Genomic DNA, 18,906 nt, shown 5'->3' on the forward strand with positions numbered 1-18,906 from the left:
TGGGCTAGGCCCATTCTTACACAAGTTATTTGGGCCAAGTCCACAACTATAAACTAAATTGGGCTAGGCCTACCTTTATAAAATGTTTTGGGCTAAGGCCCACTCCTATAAATTAATTTGGGTTTGACCCATATTTTTAAACAAAGTTATTTAGGCTAGGCCCATAAGCACCAAATACCCAAAATGGACTTAAATTCTAAAACATAAATTAAGCCCATTCAAACACAAATAAAATAAAATAAATGTGTATATACAAGGAAGTTATATATATATGAAAACACAAAAACAAAATACAAGATAGAATATTTGTACCATACACAAAAACAAACCTAAGTGTCTAACTAAATTAGAACACTTGTAGGTCGAGAAACGAACCGCGAACAAGGAATCGAATAGAGATTTGCACGGAACGCAAATCTGTGAGTTCATGTTTTCCCCTTTTACTTTGAATGTTTATAGTTTTAAACTTCGGGGATGTATACATGTTACAAATAGTATGATAATACAATGAAACTATTTTGATCACATGCGGATAGGTGTTTAAAATAAAGGGGCCATTAATGAATAAACAAGTACCGAGGAACAAACGGATAGATCTATTTGGGTTTTGGCAAGCCCCACTCTTAACGACAACGATAACCACGATCGTCAAGAGTGCCTTTGTGTCCAAACTAGTGTCGTTGACACACACGATAAATTGTCAAGGTTTGGTTGCCTCCTATTCGGCATACATATTAGTGTCCTTGCAACACACTAATGATCATACAATTTTTTTTATCATACTATACAAAAACGAATTTTATTACTTCAAATGTTTTGGAGACTCATTTGATGCGAAAACAAAATAACATGAATTCACTCAACTTTTGTTGACGTTTTCAAAATTAACATGTATTACAGGAGATTAGTGGACGGCTTTGGAAAAATATGTTCAAGTGGTTATCAAGAACGCAAGCTTTTGTGATGTCATCCGTTTTCGATTGTTATGTTTTGAACTTTGAATAATGTAGTTAAAGTTGGTGTTGTTTCAAGTTTCAAACAAGACATATGTAATGTAAACTATGGTTTCGAATTAAATGTATGGATGAACATCTTTTATGTTTCAAATATGTTGTTTACTCGATTGATTGTAACGCTTGCCGCTCTCGTCACACCTCGCCATACGCTTCCGCATAAACCGAAAATCGGGGTGTGACAGACCTGGTATCAGAGCATCAATTGTAGTGAACTAAGATTCTTTTTGAGTCTAGTCTACAATTTCAAAACGATGTTCTTTGCAACAAGCGTTCTACATTATATTTTTACAAAGCGTCCACTAATACAAAACAAAAATGCAAGGATACTATGTAGTAGTATTGAACGATAGTTCGAAACGATAATACCAAAGACTAGTTTATTTGGTACAAGTCTATGGGGTTTAGACACGATAACAATAAGTCGAACTGGAAACGATATACGATATAAACAACAATGAAAACAAAAGTATAGTTGCCCAAAAATCGATTATTTATAAGTTGTTCACATGTATACGTTGTACGGATTATTTTGCCATGACCATGATATCTTAGTATTCAAATTCTATTATTATTCTGGACTCTCATAACAAGCGTATTGATCTCGCATCTGTTGATGAGCTCATGGTAGGGCGTAGTCCCTAAGTGAAACCCTAAGCTCGACATTCCATAAAAGATGGTTGTTTTCCCTCATATACGGAAAATGCCTGACCTCGATGATGACAATTAGGTGGAGGTGGTAGCCTTGGATGAATACTCTATTAGTAGGAACGAGGTCCCTATGGTTCATATTTATCATGATTGGTGACATTCTTGTCAAGACAAGGAAGATGAAACACTCATCTTGAAGGTACCCATTCAGCCATTATTGTTATGAATCCTCTTACTTCTATTTCTTAACTTCGTGCCATTCCGCGAACGATGGCTACAAGTATTAACGCGTGGACCATCACGCAGGTCCATTCTATGTTAAAGGTAAATAGACAGTCATGTTCCCCTCTCCAACTGATCGTCTGTTTGAACGAGGGAACGCTAGGGTGACTATACAAGGCAATTTATTATTACGGGGGCCCACGTAATAATAACTTGCAGTGGATGGAAATCCTGGTGGGCCCTGCGGGTCAGACTAATGATCACTACCTGTTCAAAATTCTTGAGTTGTTACTTGAGAATTCAATTTTTCCATTTCTTAGAATGCTAACTAAGGTGATTACTATGACTCCCCACAATGCATTAAAAACTCAACGTATTCATTTCGTGCCTAACATTCGATCTATATCACAAGTTAGTTGAGATTAGTCATCTAAGCAAACAAATTAGGAAAACCATCTAGGAAGGATTTTCCTCAAACATTCTAAAACTCCAACATTTGAGTTAATCTCACGATGCCTATAACACTTTATCACATTTAAGGGAGTTATTTTGATAAAAACCGTCATTTGACATTCATTTAGTCTCAAAGGATAATATGGCACGAGCCATGGCGCAAGTCTCTTACCATATTCCATTCGACATCTATAGAAATCATAACAACTTTGTTGGAACTCGTTGAGCTCAAACAATACCAATGTATTCGTCACATAAGTTAATGCGACGAAGGATTTTCCTTATTTTGGACGATGAAGGTCCATTGAGTATGGAATACATACTGTAAGGATAGAAGTGACCGTTTGGTTTTCCCCTCCTCAACAGATGGTTGTTCCGCTTAGGCATATGGACAACACATACATCCTATCGCCCACAACTCTCCACCTTACTATTCCGATGCACATTCTCAATCTCCACCACCGGACATGAACCCATCTAATCCTTATCGTCCATGCCATTTTCTGCTTATTACTATAAACTATGAGTTTTATCTTCTAAGATTCATCTTAGTATTCCCTTTCGACGAGTCCATGATCTTGAGACTCAGATTTCTTCTACTCGACCTCCCCCGGAATGCCCCATTACCATAATTTTCCCCCTATCAGTACCTCCACACTCTCCATTCCATAAAGCGCCTCTATCATTTGAGGAACGCATTCGTACCCTTGAGAACCACTCGATTGCTACCATTAGGTACATTTTTGGTCTCGAGGAGGAGGTTACGTGCCTTCCATGTCTAATTTCTATGTCTTCAATTTCACATCCCAAACCATGGTAGTTATGTTCAATTACTATCTTTTGGGAAGTATACCCGATTTTGTGAACGACTAAAGACTGTTGAAGACTTGGAGATTTGAATAACAAGCAAGGAACAATGTGAAGAAAAGACTTCACCTTATTTTATATATTACTATATGTCTTGTATCGACCGAAGTGATGTAACTCCGAGATTATTTTTGTTTTCTTCACAAAAATAATTGTAAAAAGGTGACATGGCATATATAAGTTGGTATTTTCTTATTTACACTTTTGTAATTTATTTTACATCCCTGCAAGGATGTGATGAATATGGTGCGAAAGATTTGCATAAGTATCATTATGATCTATCTTGACCTTATGATCATAGTACGTGACGATGTGTTTTTATTTTCGTTCATGTCTAATCTCTTCGATATATATTTATATATATATATGAAGATCATGGCACCAGAACGAAGTAACACTTTTTAAGCCCAAACGAAACCCTTACCTACAACACGAGCTGAGCTTGATGCTCTACTGAACCAACGAGTTGCAGAAGCAATCGTACAACACGAAGAAAACCACACTACGAACAATAACGGAACTGGAGGAACTATATTAAGAATTGCTCAGGCTATAACTCTTGCCTTAAGTCTTAGGAGGATGTAGTAAGGATGGGAAAACTGAATAAAGGTGCGGTTAAAAAGGAGACGCATGTGAAGTCTTCTTCGGGTAACAATGAGAGAAAGTATTCGTATTTCCAGAAAGGTTCTATATCGAACAACAAACATAAGAAAACCCCACGACTAAGAAAAACCAAGGCATTTGTTGCCACAACTGAAACGAGTGGTAAGAAATATAATGGAAATACATCTAAGTGTAACAAGTGTGGATATCATCACACTAGTATTGTCGAACTATCAAGTGTGACAAATGCGGGAAAATGGGTCACCGCACAGAAAAAAAAATGTTGGGGTAACAACAAGGTGATTAAGAAGGAAGAAGCCAGTGGTAACAGTAACAAACGAGGGAGAACCCAAGGCTATTTTTAATTGTGGAGATATGGGACACTTCAGGAAGGATTGTCCCAAAGAAAACAATGGTCGCGGACGAGCCTTTGTGGTTGGAGCCAAAGAAGCGCGACAGTATCCCAACGTAATCACCGGTACGTTCCCTGTCAACGATCATTTCGCTTCTATTTTATTTGATACCGGTGCAGATTTTAGTTTTATATCTTTAGAATTTAAAGATATGCTTGGACTAAAGTCAACTAAACTAGCTATTCCATTTACTATCGAATTAGCGAATGGAAAAGTGATTGAAACCGATAAAATTGTTAAAGGATGCTCCTTAGAATTAGGAGGAAGAAAATTCAAAATTGACCTAATGCCCGTTCAACTAGGTAGCTTTGATATTGTTGTTGGAATGGATTGGCTATCCGCCAATCAAGCCGAAGTCGCATGTTACGACAAGATCATTCGAATCCCCCTTCCTAATAACGAAACACTTCTTGTTCACGGTGAGAAAAACGAAATGCCGTTACGAATCATTTCCTGTATGAAAACCCGAAAGTGCCTACGCAAAGGATGTATAGCATTTTTAGCGCACATTTTTTACAAGAAGGCCAAGGAGCTAAAAATTGAGGAAATCCCGGTTGTGAAGGAATTCCCTGAGGTCTTTCCAGAAGATTTGCCGGGAATACCTCCACAACGACAAATCGAATTTCGAATAGACTTAATTCCAGGTGCCGCACCTGTGGCAAAGTCTCCATACCGATTAGCTCCTTCGGAAATGCAAGAATTATCCACACAACTTCAAGAGTTGTTGGATAAGGGTTTCATCAGACCAAGCCACTCACCTTGGGGAGCTCCAGTGCTCTTCGTGAAGAAGAATGGAAGTTTTAGGATATGCATAGACTATCGAGAGTTGAATAAACTCACAATCAAGAATCGGTATCCATTACCGAGGATTAACGATCTATTCGATCAACTTCAAGGATCGAGCTATTATTCGAAGATCGATTTGAGATCAGGATACCATCAACTCAGAGTTCAAGAAGAAAGTGTTCCAAAAACGACATTCCGAACTCGCTACGGACATTACGAGTTCCTTGTTATGCCTTTTGGCTTAATAAATGCACCAGCGGTGTTCATGGACTTAATGAACCGCGTGTGCAAGCCTTACCTTGACAAATTCGTGATAGTGTTTATCGATGATATATTGATATATTCACGACAAGAGTGAACACGACCACCATCTTAGAATTATTTTTGAGTTGTTGAAAAAGGAGAAACTGTATGCGAAATTTTCCAAATGCGAATTTTGGCTTCGCGAAGTTCAATTTCTCGGACATGTAGTCAACGGGAAAGGCATACATGTTGATCCATCGAAAATTGAGGCCATAAATAATTGGAGTACACCAAAGACACCGACCGAAATACGTCAATTCCTAGGATTGGCCGGTTATTATCGAAGATTCATTGAAAATTTTCTAAGATTGATCAATCACTCACTTCTCTCACTCAAAAAGATAAGAAATTTGATTGGGGAGAGAAACAAGAAGCAACTTTTCAACTGCTTAAAGACAAACTCTGTAATGCACCAATTTTGTCACTACTAGACGGTACGGATGATTTCGTAGTCTATTGTGATGCCTCACGACAAGGGTTAGGATGCGTATTAATGCAAAGGGAAAAAGTTATTGCATACGCATCACGCCAACTAAAGATACACGAAAGGAACTATACCACTCATGACCTAGAGTTAGGTGCAGTCGTATTTGAACTAAAAATTTGGCGTCATTACCTTTATGGTACCAAATGCACGATATTCACGGATCACAAAAGTCTTCAACGTATATTTAACCAGAAAGAGTTAAATATGCGCCAAAGATGATGGGTCGAATTGTTGAATGACTACGATTGCGAGATCAAATATCATCCGGGCAAAGCGAACGTTGTCGCGGATGCATTAAGTCGATAGGAACGAGTTAAACCTTTGCGTGTGCGATCTTTAAGACTCACAATTCATAACGACCTTACCTCTCAAATTCATGATGCTCAACAAGAAGCATTAAAATCAGAAAATGTCAAAGCAGAAATGCTTAGAGGTATGGAAAAACAACTAGAGCCAAAAGAGAACGGAGCCTTATATTTCATGAATAGAATTTGGATTCCTCGTTTTGGTGGTCTTCGAGACCTAATTCTTGACGAGGCTCATAAATCCAAATATTCGATACATCCTGGAGCAGATAAGATGTATCACGATCTCAAGGAATTTTATTGGTGGCCTAATATCAATGGTGATATTGCGACATATGTAGGAAAATGTCTATCATGTGCTAAAATTAGGGCTGAGTACCAAAAACCATCTGGATTGCTACAACAACCCGAAATCCTTAATTGAAAATGAGAACATATTTCTATGGATTTCGTAACCAAATTACCCATAACTTCTCGTGGTCACGACATGATTTAGGTAATCATCGTCCGATTAACCAAGTCAGCTCACTTCTTGCCTATTCGTGAGAAAGATAGTACTGAGAAGTTAGCTGAAATCTATCTCAGAGAAATTGTAGCAAGACATGGTGTACCTTTGTCGATAATCTTTGACCGAGACGGTCGTTTTATATCAAGGATTTGGCAGTCTTTTCAAAAGGCCTTTGGATTCCTAATTAAATTTGAGTACGGCCTTTCATCCCCAAAGTTTAGAAAATATGTTGTGTGCTTGTGTGATGGACTTAGGTCGAAATTGTGATACTCCCTTACCGTTAGTGGAGTTCTCATACAATAACAGTTATGACACGAGTATTAAAGCCACACCATTCGAAGCGTTATACGGTCGTAAGTGTCGATCTCCACTATGTTGGGCCGAACTAGGCGACAAACAAATGTTAGGTCCTGAGTTAGTTCAAGAAACTACTGATATTCGGGATTAGGGACCGTATCAAGGCGACTCGAGACAGACAGAAAAGCTACGCGGATAGACGTCATAGACCATTGTCTTTTGAGGTTGGAGACAAGGTTTTGCTAAAAGTCTCGCCGTGGAAAGGCGTAGCTAGATTCGGTAAGCAAGGGAAGCTTAGCCCGAGATACATAAGACCATACGAAATCTTGGAAAAGATTGGAAACGTCGCATACAAGTTAAAACTGCCAGAAACACTCAGTAGCGTTCACGACACTTTTCATGTGTCGAATTTGAAAAGGTGTCTTTCGGATGAAACACTTATTATTCCCCTGGACGAAAATCCATGTAGACGACAAACTCCATTTCATCGAAGAACCTGTTGAGGTTCTAGATTCAAAGATTCACAAAACGAGGAGAAGTCGAATCAAACTAATCAAAGTCCGATGGAACTCGAAATGAGGACCCGAGTTCACATGGGAACGAAAAGATGAAATAAAAAAAAAGAAGCACCCTTATTTGTTTAAGAAAGTCCCAACTAAGAAGGGACGCAGATTAAAATTTCGGGACGAAATTTCCTTTAACAGGGGGAGAATGTGACAAACGGCAAAATTCCGGTAATTCCGTACAACCTGAACAACTATTTCAACTATTATTTTCGCGTGTTTGACTTGATTTTAATTAATTAAGTCTTAAAAGTCTAGGAAATATAAATATCATAGTGAATTATGATAGCAAATCCGTTGCGATTGGAAACAATATCCTAGACTAACAATAAGAACGTGAATAAACGATACTTGTTAGTACTAGTCGCGGTACAGTCGGACAAAATAAAAATAAGACATACAGATATGTCTACACAAATATTCTATAAAAGCTTTGTTTAAAATAATAGGTGCCTTATTATTTAGAAAATTCCAAATAAAAAAAAAACCAAATTGTCCAAGTGCGCATAAAAATACAGCAATCATGCGGAAGTGTACAGCATTCCGCAGAACAAAACAGTAACTGTCCGAAAACCCAAAAATAAATATTATTTGACATAAATAATATAATGGGTATTAAAAACGACACAAAATCCGCAATCGAATCTTATTGCGTTAAGTTGTACGGCTAGTCCAGTAAATTGCCAGTCAGTAAAGCCGGTACCGGAACCGTGTCAAAAACAATAAAATTTTTAGTCTAAAAAGTTGGATTAATTAGTTGGATAATAAATCAAGTGCAAAAATAATTTTTGTTATGTATTTATCTAAACGAGCCACAGTGTCAGTATTTAACCCGGTACAGGACCCGAACCGACTTTTTCACCTGAATTACAAACTAAAAATTTTGGTGAACTAGTTTTACCTAGTGTCACACTACTTTAAAATATGAAGACTTAAAACCTTGTAGATATTTTTATATAAAATATCAAAGTTATAAAAGTTTATATATTTAATCAAGATTTTATAAAAAAAAATGCAAACTTCTTTCCCCCCTTTCCTTGTGCACGTTAGATGTGGGACCCTCACATGCCTACTCACTTTTAAGTGGTGTGTTGGAAGCATAAGATGATGATTAGTGTATTTGTGTAAGACCCTAGAGTAAACAAACATTCTCAAACACTCCACCATTCCATAATCCCAAGAAAACCATCAAAATTTACCACCTCCTACTTTCTCTCTCTAATTTTCGGTTAGAGCAAACCCACCACCATCTTCACATTTTCAAAATTTAAACACTAGAGATTCTTGCAAATATGGAGGTTCATGGATATATCAAAAACACTTGTGAGACTAGAAAAGCTATTTGGAGCATTTTTGGTGGAACTAGAAGCCTTAGATCATCAAGATTTTCATTATCTTCATCCTTAATTCCTAGCAAAAATTGTAAGAACATCACACTAGTCTTACTTTTGTTCTTGATTTCTTTTACAAGTTCATCATAAACCCACTTAAAAAAAAATAACAAGAAACAACTAAAAATCATTATTTTTAAACATGATTTTTCTATGATTATGAGATGAACTTGGAGAAATCTAGGCTAATAAACTTGAATCTTGGTTATTCTTACTCAAAATATGATCTACATACATGCATGTAGGATCAACCAAGATTCATCAACAAAGTGATGAACATGGTTTTTGATGAACATCATGCTAGTAAAACGTGAAAAACCATTTAAAAACAAGAAAATAAATTTTTGAAAAATTTATTGAATAAAGTTTCCATTTCTGGAAAGAATCAAAAGCAAGAAATATGTTAGTAGTAAACATTTTGAATACGTGTTTATGCTTCAAATGACTTTGTAAGACATCTAAAACAAGAGTTTTTCATAAAATCTCTTTCTACAATTTTTTGGCAAAAATAAGGAATAAAGTTTCCTTTTTGGGAAAGATAAGAACAATATCATGTTCATGCTACTTTTGTTGACAAATTTTGATAGATATTGATACTTGATGATGTTTTGTATTGAAATAATTTGAAAACAAGTTTTGTATAAACTTGGGGAAAATCCATATTTCAAACAAAACTATGGCAAAATTTTTATAAATTTTGTGATGTGTTAAAAGTTGTTAAACAAAGAAGTTTGTTACTAAAACAATTATTTGGAGTCTTTAAACATGGTTAAACAAATTTTGGACAAAGTCATAAATCCATGTTTTATAAAAAGATTTCTAAATAAAAATGACAAGTATATATTTTTGGATAAAATGTGTACTTACAAAAGTATTCATCAAGTATCATAAGTTTATATATTTTGATGTGTACATCATATGTTAGTTCTAGTAGGAACAAATGCAAAATTGTTACACATCCATAAAAATTACAAAATATATATATAAACTTGAAAACGAAATAAAATGTCCATCCTTGGACACGAAAACACAAATGGACAAATTCGGACACTATTGGACTATATGGACTTTTGGACAAACAAAAATGGCACAAACAAAGCAAATGGTAAAACGTGACGGACAACACAAACGGGATAAATGATACGAATAAATAAAACCGACAAGTAGTAAATGACTAGAATAAAATACGAACCGTCACACAAGTTTATGCACTAAAATGTTCAACTATGGCATAAGTAACAATTTTTATAAAAATTAGATTTTTATAAAAATACAAGTATTACTATTATTATTATTTTTTTTATTTACTAGCCCAAAAATTATGTAGTTTAAAAAGTGGTCCATAAATTAAAATTGGGCTAATGCCCATTTCTCATAAACAAAATTTGGGCTAGGCCCACTTTTACAAAACAATGGACTAAAATGTATTTTTAGTCAAAATTGGGCTAAAGCCCACTTTACAAAATACTTGGGTTAAAAACCCAATATTTACAAATTATTATGGACTAGATATATTTTAGAAAACAATTTGGGCTAGGCCCATTCTTACACAAGTTATTTGGGCTAAGTCCACAACTATAAACTAAATTGGGCTAGGCCTACCTTTATAAAATGTTTTGGGCTAAGGCCCACTCCTATAAATTAATTTGGGTTTGACCCATATTTTTAAACAAAGTTATTTAGGCTAGGCCCATAAGCACCAAATACCCAAAATGGACTTAAATTCTAAAACATAAATTAAGCCCATTCAAACACAAATAAAATAAAATAAATGTGTATATACAAGGAAGTTATATATATATGAAAACACAAAAACAAAATACAAGATAGGATATTTGTACCATACACAAAAACAAACCTAAGTGTCTAACTAAATTAGAACACTTGTAGGTCGAGAAACGAACCGCGAACAAGGAATCGAATAGAGATTTGCACGGAACGCAAATCTGTGAGTTCATGTTTTCCCCTTTTACTTTGAATGTTTATAGTTTTAAACTTCGGGGATGTATACATGTTACAAATAGTATGATAATACAATGAAACTATTTTGATCACATGCGGATAGGTGTTTAAAATAAAGGGGCCATTAATGAATAAACAAGTACCGAGGAACAAACGGATAGATCTATTTGGGTTTTGGCAAGCCCCACTCTTAACGACAACGATAACCACGATCGTCAAGAGTGCCTTTGTGTCCAAACTAGTGTCGTTGACACACACGATAAATTGTCAAGGTTTGGTTGCCTCCTATTCGGCATACATATTAGTGTCCTTGCAACACACTAATGATCATACAATTTTTTTTATCATACTATACAAAAACGAATTTTATTACTTCAAATGTTTTGGAGACTCATTTGATGCGAAAACAAAATAACATGAATTCACTCAACTTTTGTTGACGTTTTCAAAATTAACATGTATTACAGGAGATTAGTGGACGGCTTTGGAAAAATATGTTCAAGTGGTTATCAAGAACGCAAGCTTTTGTGATGTCATCCGTTTTCGATTGTTATGTTTTGAACTTTGAATAATGTAGTTAAAGTTGGTGTTGTTTCAAGTTTCAAACAAGACATATGTAATGTAAACTATGGTTTCGAATTAAATGTATGGATGAACATCTTTTATGTTTCAAATATGTTGTTTACTCGATTGATTGTAACGCTTGCCGCTCTCGTCACACCTCGCCATACGCTTCCGCATAAACCGAAAATCGGGGTGTGACAATATCAGCACGACATTAGCGGTGATGTCGTTTGATAACACTCAAAGGATATTAAAATTGTTGTCTTTTAATTTCAAAAATACCAAAAAAAAAGATTTTAGGTATGTTTTAATATAAACTTTATAAAAGCCAAAAAGATTTTATTTCTATTTTATTTTCGATCGTACGATGTTGGAGCTCGAGTCTTCGTTACCTGAAACCTGAACGAAAACCGAATTGACTAAATCTTCATAAACGGTCGAAATTTGCAAGTTTTGAAAGTTAAATCTAAAATTGAGAAATTTATTAAACTTTCAAACTGTCGGACGGTGTTTGATAGTGACATGGTCATTCGTGTGTCATTTGTTTATACTAACTATTCCAAGCACTTGTTCTCATTACGCGTTTAGATTTCTTGCATGTGCAGATTCTAAAGGCTAGGAGAACATGGTCGATGACAAGCTTTGGAATGAAGACACGACGTGAAGGCACTCAAAAGATGAAGATGATCGAGTTGCTGCGGACCATCATCAACACCACAAGGATCTTAAGCCTTGAAGATCAAGTCATTCACGAGCATAACTCAAGGGGGAGCTTATGTTAAGGGGGAGTTTGTCAACACACTTCCTACATGATACGGGTAGTTTGTTGATACACTTTCTACTTTCAAGACGTGAAGACTTTGAAGATCCTCCGACATTGAAGACTTGAAAGGACATCAGAGTCTTGAAGACATGAAGATCAAGGATGATCAAGGTCAAGACAAATCTGCAAACATCGAAGATCGAGACAAAGCTACAGCCAATGGGGAGTTTGTTGGTGCACTTGTGTCTGTACTTTGTCTGTATTCGGTCACGTTATAAACGATGTCCTTGTTAGTCATGTAAGTTTGACCAAGTCAACTGTCCTCCTAGTTTGACTTGGCCAAACAGTTAGAAATATGGTTGTCTTTTGTCTGGCTCGAAGGATGCTCATCGAAGGATAATGTTGATCCTTCGATGAACTCATGAACTCGAAAGATGAACCTTCGATGGATGATTCGATAGATCATCCTTCGAGGTTAATGCAGATCCTTCGAAGACTTTGTAATCGATAGATGATCCTTCGACCATCTATCGAATCCTTCGGACAAGACAATCTGTGCTGGGTATATATATACCCATGCAGTGTGTGTTAGCAGATAGACCTGATAGATGCACACATAGATAGATAGAAAGTTGAGAGCATTCTGTCCGAAACACACACACACCTTGAGAGTTTGCAAAACTGATTTGTAAACATTGTGCTTGTAACCGGAACCTTCATTCGTATTAATACAAGTGGTGTTAATCGGTGAACCTTTGTGTGTTTGTGTTTATACTTGTTTCATCTCGGTTTGCGTGCTAGCTTGGATTCCGCACTCGCTAGTGGGTTTGTATAACAAGGTTTAGGTTCGTCATCCTCCAAGAGGGACCTACAGTTTTTTCTCAGATAAATCCTCTGATTATATAAATTTAAAATATTCACCAAGATTTTTTTTTATTTTTTTAATATTCTTGAGTTAGAATTTAATCAAATCCAAGTTTCAAAACCATGAAAAAATTGTGTAGTTTTTTGGTAAAATTGATCATGACTTCTATTTGACCTTTTATTACTTTATATCTGCCTTATAGAGTTGCTTCAAGGTGTTGATCATCAATTCAATAAACTTTGGTTGCTTCTCAAGAGATCTACAGCGGAAGACCCATGAAATTTGGTCAGTACTCAACGGTTGAAAGTGTCGCAACGTCATCATGCATAGATTTAGAGCAAAGCAAAAATTGGGAAATTTAGAGCCACTTGCCTAATCAGAATATTATGGGCGGATCTCAAAGTTCAAATGCTGGTGGGATTTCCATGAATTTCACCAGTTTCATGATAGAAGACTACTTTGAACAATAGAACCAGTATCTCGTATCTCTGAATGAACAAATGTAGCTAGTCTGGTGGTGTTGGGCCTTCGGAATATGGTCCCATGATCCGCAAATGAATCACAACAGTGGCGGTTTTTCTAAGCTTTAATTGATTAACTTGAAGATTATTTAAAAAAGAAGTTATATCTTTTTTTTATGATAGTCTAAATCTTTGTAGAATAATGATGAAAAATCGTATTTGTCTAATCTTTTTAAACTCTCTATGATAGATTGTTGAATCTTTAGATTAATAATGGAAACGGTTAATTGTCTGTTTTCTTGTATGATAAATTTTTACCTCTTAGTTTTTCCAATTTTGTAACACTCCTATTGTATTTTGTTCATCTAAGGGACTTAAGGACTTCCATCCTTGCAGGTAATATTCCACAAGGCAAGATCACATGAAACCATAAAGCAAAATAATTAAGAAAGTAAAAAGTGAACATAAATCACCAAAACATATTTGATGCAGGGGCGGACAAAGAGTGATAGAAGGGGTAACCTTCGTTGCCCCTTTACACTCTGACGGTAGTGTAAATTTTGAGAAAAATTGACGTTTTTTTCGATTTCGTTACCCTTTTTTATTATTGAAACGTTACCAAAACATATTTGATGAGATGGACTACCATACTTATTCAAAAGAACTTGTTTGAATATTACTATGGTCACTGCGTTTGAAGATTATTCTAACTTTATCATATAAAACAATAGTTATTTTTGAGGTAGGTCAGAAACTCAAATAAATTCAAGAAAATTACTTCTCTGACACGAGTAACTAAATAAGTTATCTAAATAAAAATTAACTATCACTAAAACCTCATATCTTGTCAATGAATATTGTTATTCAGCCTACTACTACTACTACTACTGAAACAGTGAGAGTTTTAGCTAGGATTCTTTGACAATATAGGCAATTTCAAAAACAATAATTCTTATCATCGGTTTGTTGATTTGTTCACCTATATAAAGACACTTAGGTTAAAAAAATAGGAAGATATAAAATTACTTTATTAAATATGAACGCTTAGATTATTAGGAATAAACAAGTGTGTGTGTGTGTGTGGGGGGGGGGGGGGCAAAATGAAAATAAATGCGGTTGAAATTGTTAATGTTTGTAGGGTAGCCCCATAATTTAATATCTCTAGAACCTTCATCTTGTTGGTCTTTATTTTATTTTCATATCTCAAATCTGATATCTGATTAAATATGAACGGCAGGATTTATACAATTAAACTAAATGCAAGGAGTAGAATGAAAAAAATAATGGGGTTAAAATTGTAATTCTAGAACGACAACCCCATTATAAAACCCTAGCATCTCTCCTATTCTTTTGTCAGGTAATATTCAACAAACGGCCGCGCAGCGTCAAACAACCTTATATGGCCACTGCTTTATCGGCTGGGTTTGATGAAATCAAGCCTCCTGATATCACAAAATCGGTGAATTGCATTTAATTTAAATTCTTTTCTTCAGTTTGTATTCGTATCTTGTTTGGATTAAGTGTTGGTTGTGATTAGAAACAGGCAGCGGTTTAATTTATTGCATCCATTCGATTTTATCATGCAGGGTGTTGAAGAAAGATCGTTGACTGCTCATTGGATTTCGAAGACAATCTCGACCCAGGTAACTGTTAAAGCTACCCCTTACATCTATTGCAAATTAACGACATTTTCAATTTAAATTTTGAGCCGATTTTGTGGATCTGCAGTTTAAAAGTTGTAAACGGGTTATGATGGACTTAAAAATGAAGGAGCTACTTGCTATACGAATTCACTGATACAGAAAGGTTGGTGATTTCACATTATGCCCCATCATTCAATTCTCACTAAAAGTATAATATAGTCACTCATGTTTAACTTTTGAATCACGTTGTATATCATATTCCGACAACTGAGAATGATATGCTATCGGGTAGCATTCCTCTGGCTTTGCAGAATATATTCTATAAGCATCAGAATAGTGAGACTAGTGTAGCTACAAATGAGTTGATTAAGTCTTTGTGGTAACTGTTAAACTATCCCTTACATCTTAATTCAAATTCAACTTGGCCTTAAGTGTGGTTTTAATCATGGTTTTAAAAAACGGTTGAGGCGTGCGCCTCGAGGCGCGCCTCAAGGCGAAACGGCCAAAAAACGATTCTGAGGCGCGCCTCAGGGGGTTTATACTGTATGTGCGCCTTAGAGTGGCTGAGGCGCTGAAAAGGCTGCGCCTCAGGTGCGCCTCAGGGGTTTTTGATATTTGTTTTTGATGTTTTTGAGTTTTTTGTCAATTTCAAGCAATTTATGCCTGTTTTATGTGTGGTTTTGATTATTTTGATGAAATTGATGATGAATTTAGTTAGTATTACTATTTTTATAAGATATATAATATTTATATTTATTTTTTAACTCCGCCTCGGGCTTACGCCTCGGTTCGCCTTGAGGCTTACGCCTCGTGAGGCGAAGGGAAAACGCCTCGAAACTCGTTTCCGTTTTTTTAAACCTTGGTTTTAATTGCTTGCTAATCACTTATCTTACCAAACAAATTTATCATTATTTTTAAGAACATTATCTTTTGCTGTTTATAGGAGAGCCACATCCCGGCCAAGGCGTTTTTATGGAGTTAAATTATTTATATATATTATCATAGTTATCAAAGTGATTGATTTCGACACCTAGGCGAGATATCAGTAGATGCGCTTCGGTATTTAAAACGCATTTAATAATAATTAATACCTTTTTTTATTAACCGATGCACATTTAATAATAATTCACACATGATGGTTTTGATGATCGACGAAGAAGCTTTTCTAGTTTACAACTAATTACTTTTTTAAAAAAATAATAATTACTTTTTGAACTTTTGGTTAATTCATGTTAATGAATATAATAAACACATCTGATGGTTTTGATAATTAATGAAGAAATTTTGTGTTATAATGTTTTGGTATTTGACATTATTTTGGTACTTTATTTAGTGGATTATGTTTTTCAAATTATGAAAAAGGTGTTATCTTTCAAGTTTTGGTATTGCAATATATTACTATTTTGAAAAAAAAAAAGAATTATTTTTTAATACATAATATATATCCTTTTACGGTTTTTTAAATGCGCTTTTTTCTGCCCGCGCTTTTTTTTTTTTTTTGCGCTTCTCGCCTAGGCCCTAGGCGAAGCTTATGCGTCTTGAGTGCGCCTTTGATGACTATGCGCCTTGAGTCTCGGGACCGGCTTTGGCTGTTTATTATTATAATACTATAATCCTGATTCCATAAAATAATATTATTGACCAAGAAACTTTTTTTTGCATTCTTGAATTAGAATATGATCAAACCTAAAATTCTAAGGCATATATGTGATTTATTGAGTCAGCAAGATTTAAAAACAATTATACTGAATCTGGTTTGGAATCCATGAAAAAGTTGTATAAAGTTTTGGTTGAATTGATCCTGACTTCTATCTGCCTTTTTTATCTTTTTTATATCTGCCTTATAGAGTTGCTGGAATGTGTTGATCATCAATTCGATAAACTTGGGTTGCTTCTCAAGAGATTTACGGCGGAATATCTTTAATGAGTGAAGATCTTTGGCAGATAATGAAGACCTAGCGATCCGATACAAGAGTCGATCCTTGGTGCGGAGATCACAAACTGACCTTCATTAAGATGTTGCAACGTAAATGTAATGCGCTCAACATTCAATGTGGCCAGAGCAGAAATCGCATGTTGGAGATGGACTTCTATTAAGCCCAAAGTCAATGATCAAAAAGAGTTTTCAAGATAACAAGATCGAAACAAAGATAAATTAAATTCACTCCATGTTTGCTTGTCACTCAAGAATTCAATCTTTAGCTTTCGGGTCCTATGCGACATTGCATGTATGACGATCTCTTTGAGAAAAGCCAAAGTCCAGTCGAATTTGGTCAGAACTCAATGGTGGAAATTTAGAGAGCAGCACAAAAAATTGGGAAATTTAGAGCCACTTGCCTAGTCGGAATATGGACTGATCTCAAAGTTCAAATGGTGGTGGGATTTCCATGAATTTCTCCAGTTTCATGACAAAAGACTACTTTGAGCAACAGATCTAGTATCTCTGAATGAACAAATGTAGCTAGTGTGGTGGTTTTGGGCCTTCCGTATCCGGTCCCATGATCCGCAAATGAATCACAACAGTTACAACGGCGTTTTTTCTAAGCTTTAGTTGATTAACAAGCACACAAATGAATCTTGAAGATTCTTCAAAAAAAGTTAGTTATATTTATTTGTTTTTTGAAAGATTTCTGAATCTTTGTGGTACATAAATGTAAAATCGTATTATTGAATCTCTATGATAGATATTGCAAAAACAGTAATTTTCCCTTAGTCAGGGGCAGGGGCTGTTTGGCAAGATCTGAATATTTAAATGCTGAAGCAGTGAGTGGTCTAAACTATTAAGTGTTGAACCAGTAAGTGGTCTGAACCAGTAAGTGGTCGTCTGAACCATTAAAAGCCTGTATAATGTTTAACCACTCAAAGACAAATGTCTGACAAATTTAGATTATAGATCTTAACCATTAAGACTCTGTATAATGCTTAACCATTCAGAGTCAAATATCTGAACCATTCAGACATCTGCTCGTGAAACAACAGTCAGAACCATTAAGTGTTGAACCAGTAATAGGTCTGAACCATTAAGAGCCTCATTAAGGGGTAAACAAACAACCCCTCAGTCAGATAGAAACCAAGATGATCATATTCAATGAGATAACCCCTTCTTCCTCTGACCCAACCCACTTTGAGCTTTTGAAATGACTACTAAATCCGTGTTTTGAGCAAGCTACTCAATCATACCATCATCAGAATCAACAGAGAGTGATCCTAAAATAATCTTGAGAGCGTCTTCAGCTCATTCAGATGTCAACAGCCCTTCTGCTGACCCGTTTATTTGCCTTACGAACAAATGCTTATCAGACACAAGGGCGTAGCTTTGTGAGGGCGGAAGGGGGCAGCCCTCCCCCCCCTCACCGGTTTTATAGAAATTTTTGTTATATACGTTTTTGACCCGCGGTCGGAAATCTCAAGCTTCGCCACTGATCAGATACGCATGTTTTGCAGTTGCTGATCAGTTATGAAATTGCTGTTTCTAAGAAGGTTTACAATAGCTACAGTTGCTCTAGCCATGCTGCCTCTTGTTCGAATTAGCAAAGTACCGTCCAAGCGTAATTTGAGGAAAAAAAAAATTTAAGCCGTCCCTAGTTCCTCTAACTACCTGTTGATACATAATTATGTGGACGCGACGCGACTCGGTTCGGTTCAACTTGGTTCGGTTCGGCTCGGTTAGGTTGGGCTCAAGCCCGAAGTCACGACATTCCTCCGTCGTGCGCCCTAGAGGTCGACACGCGAAGCACGGAGAGCCGCGAACCAATTCCCGCCGACACATCACCATGACATCATCAT

The 18,906-nt window shown here is 35.9% G+C and overlaps 1 long non-coding RNA gene across 1 annotated transcript; it reads left to right on the forward strand.

Annotated features, from left to right (window-relative positions):
- Positions 1–305: 305 nt before the first annotated feature.
- Positions 306–11,458, forward strand: LOC110902603. The gene is made up of 3 exons (XR_002571256.2): positions 306–419; positions 10,753–10,810; positions 11,292–11,458. It is a non-coding gene; the product is annotated as an uncharacterized LOC110902603 (long non-coding RNA).
- Positions 11,459–18,906: the final 7,448 nt, after the last annotated feature.

This window comes from Helianthus annuus, chromosome 13 (genome assembly GCF_002127325.2).
Source record: "Helianthus annuus cultivar XRQ/B chromosome 13, HanXRQr2.0-SUNRISE, whole genome shotgun sequence".
Classification (NCBI taxonomy): domain Eukaryota; kingdom Viridiplantae; phylum Streptophyta; class Magnoliopsida; order Asterales; family Asteraceae; genus Helianthus; species Helianthus annuus.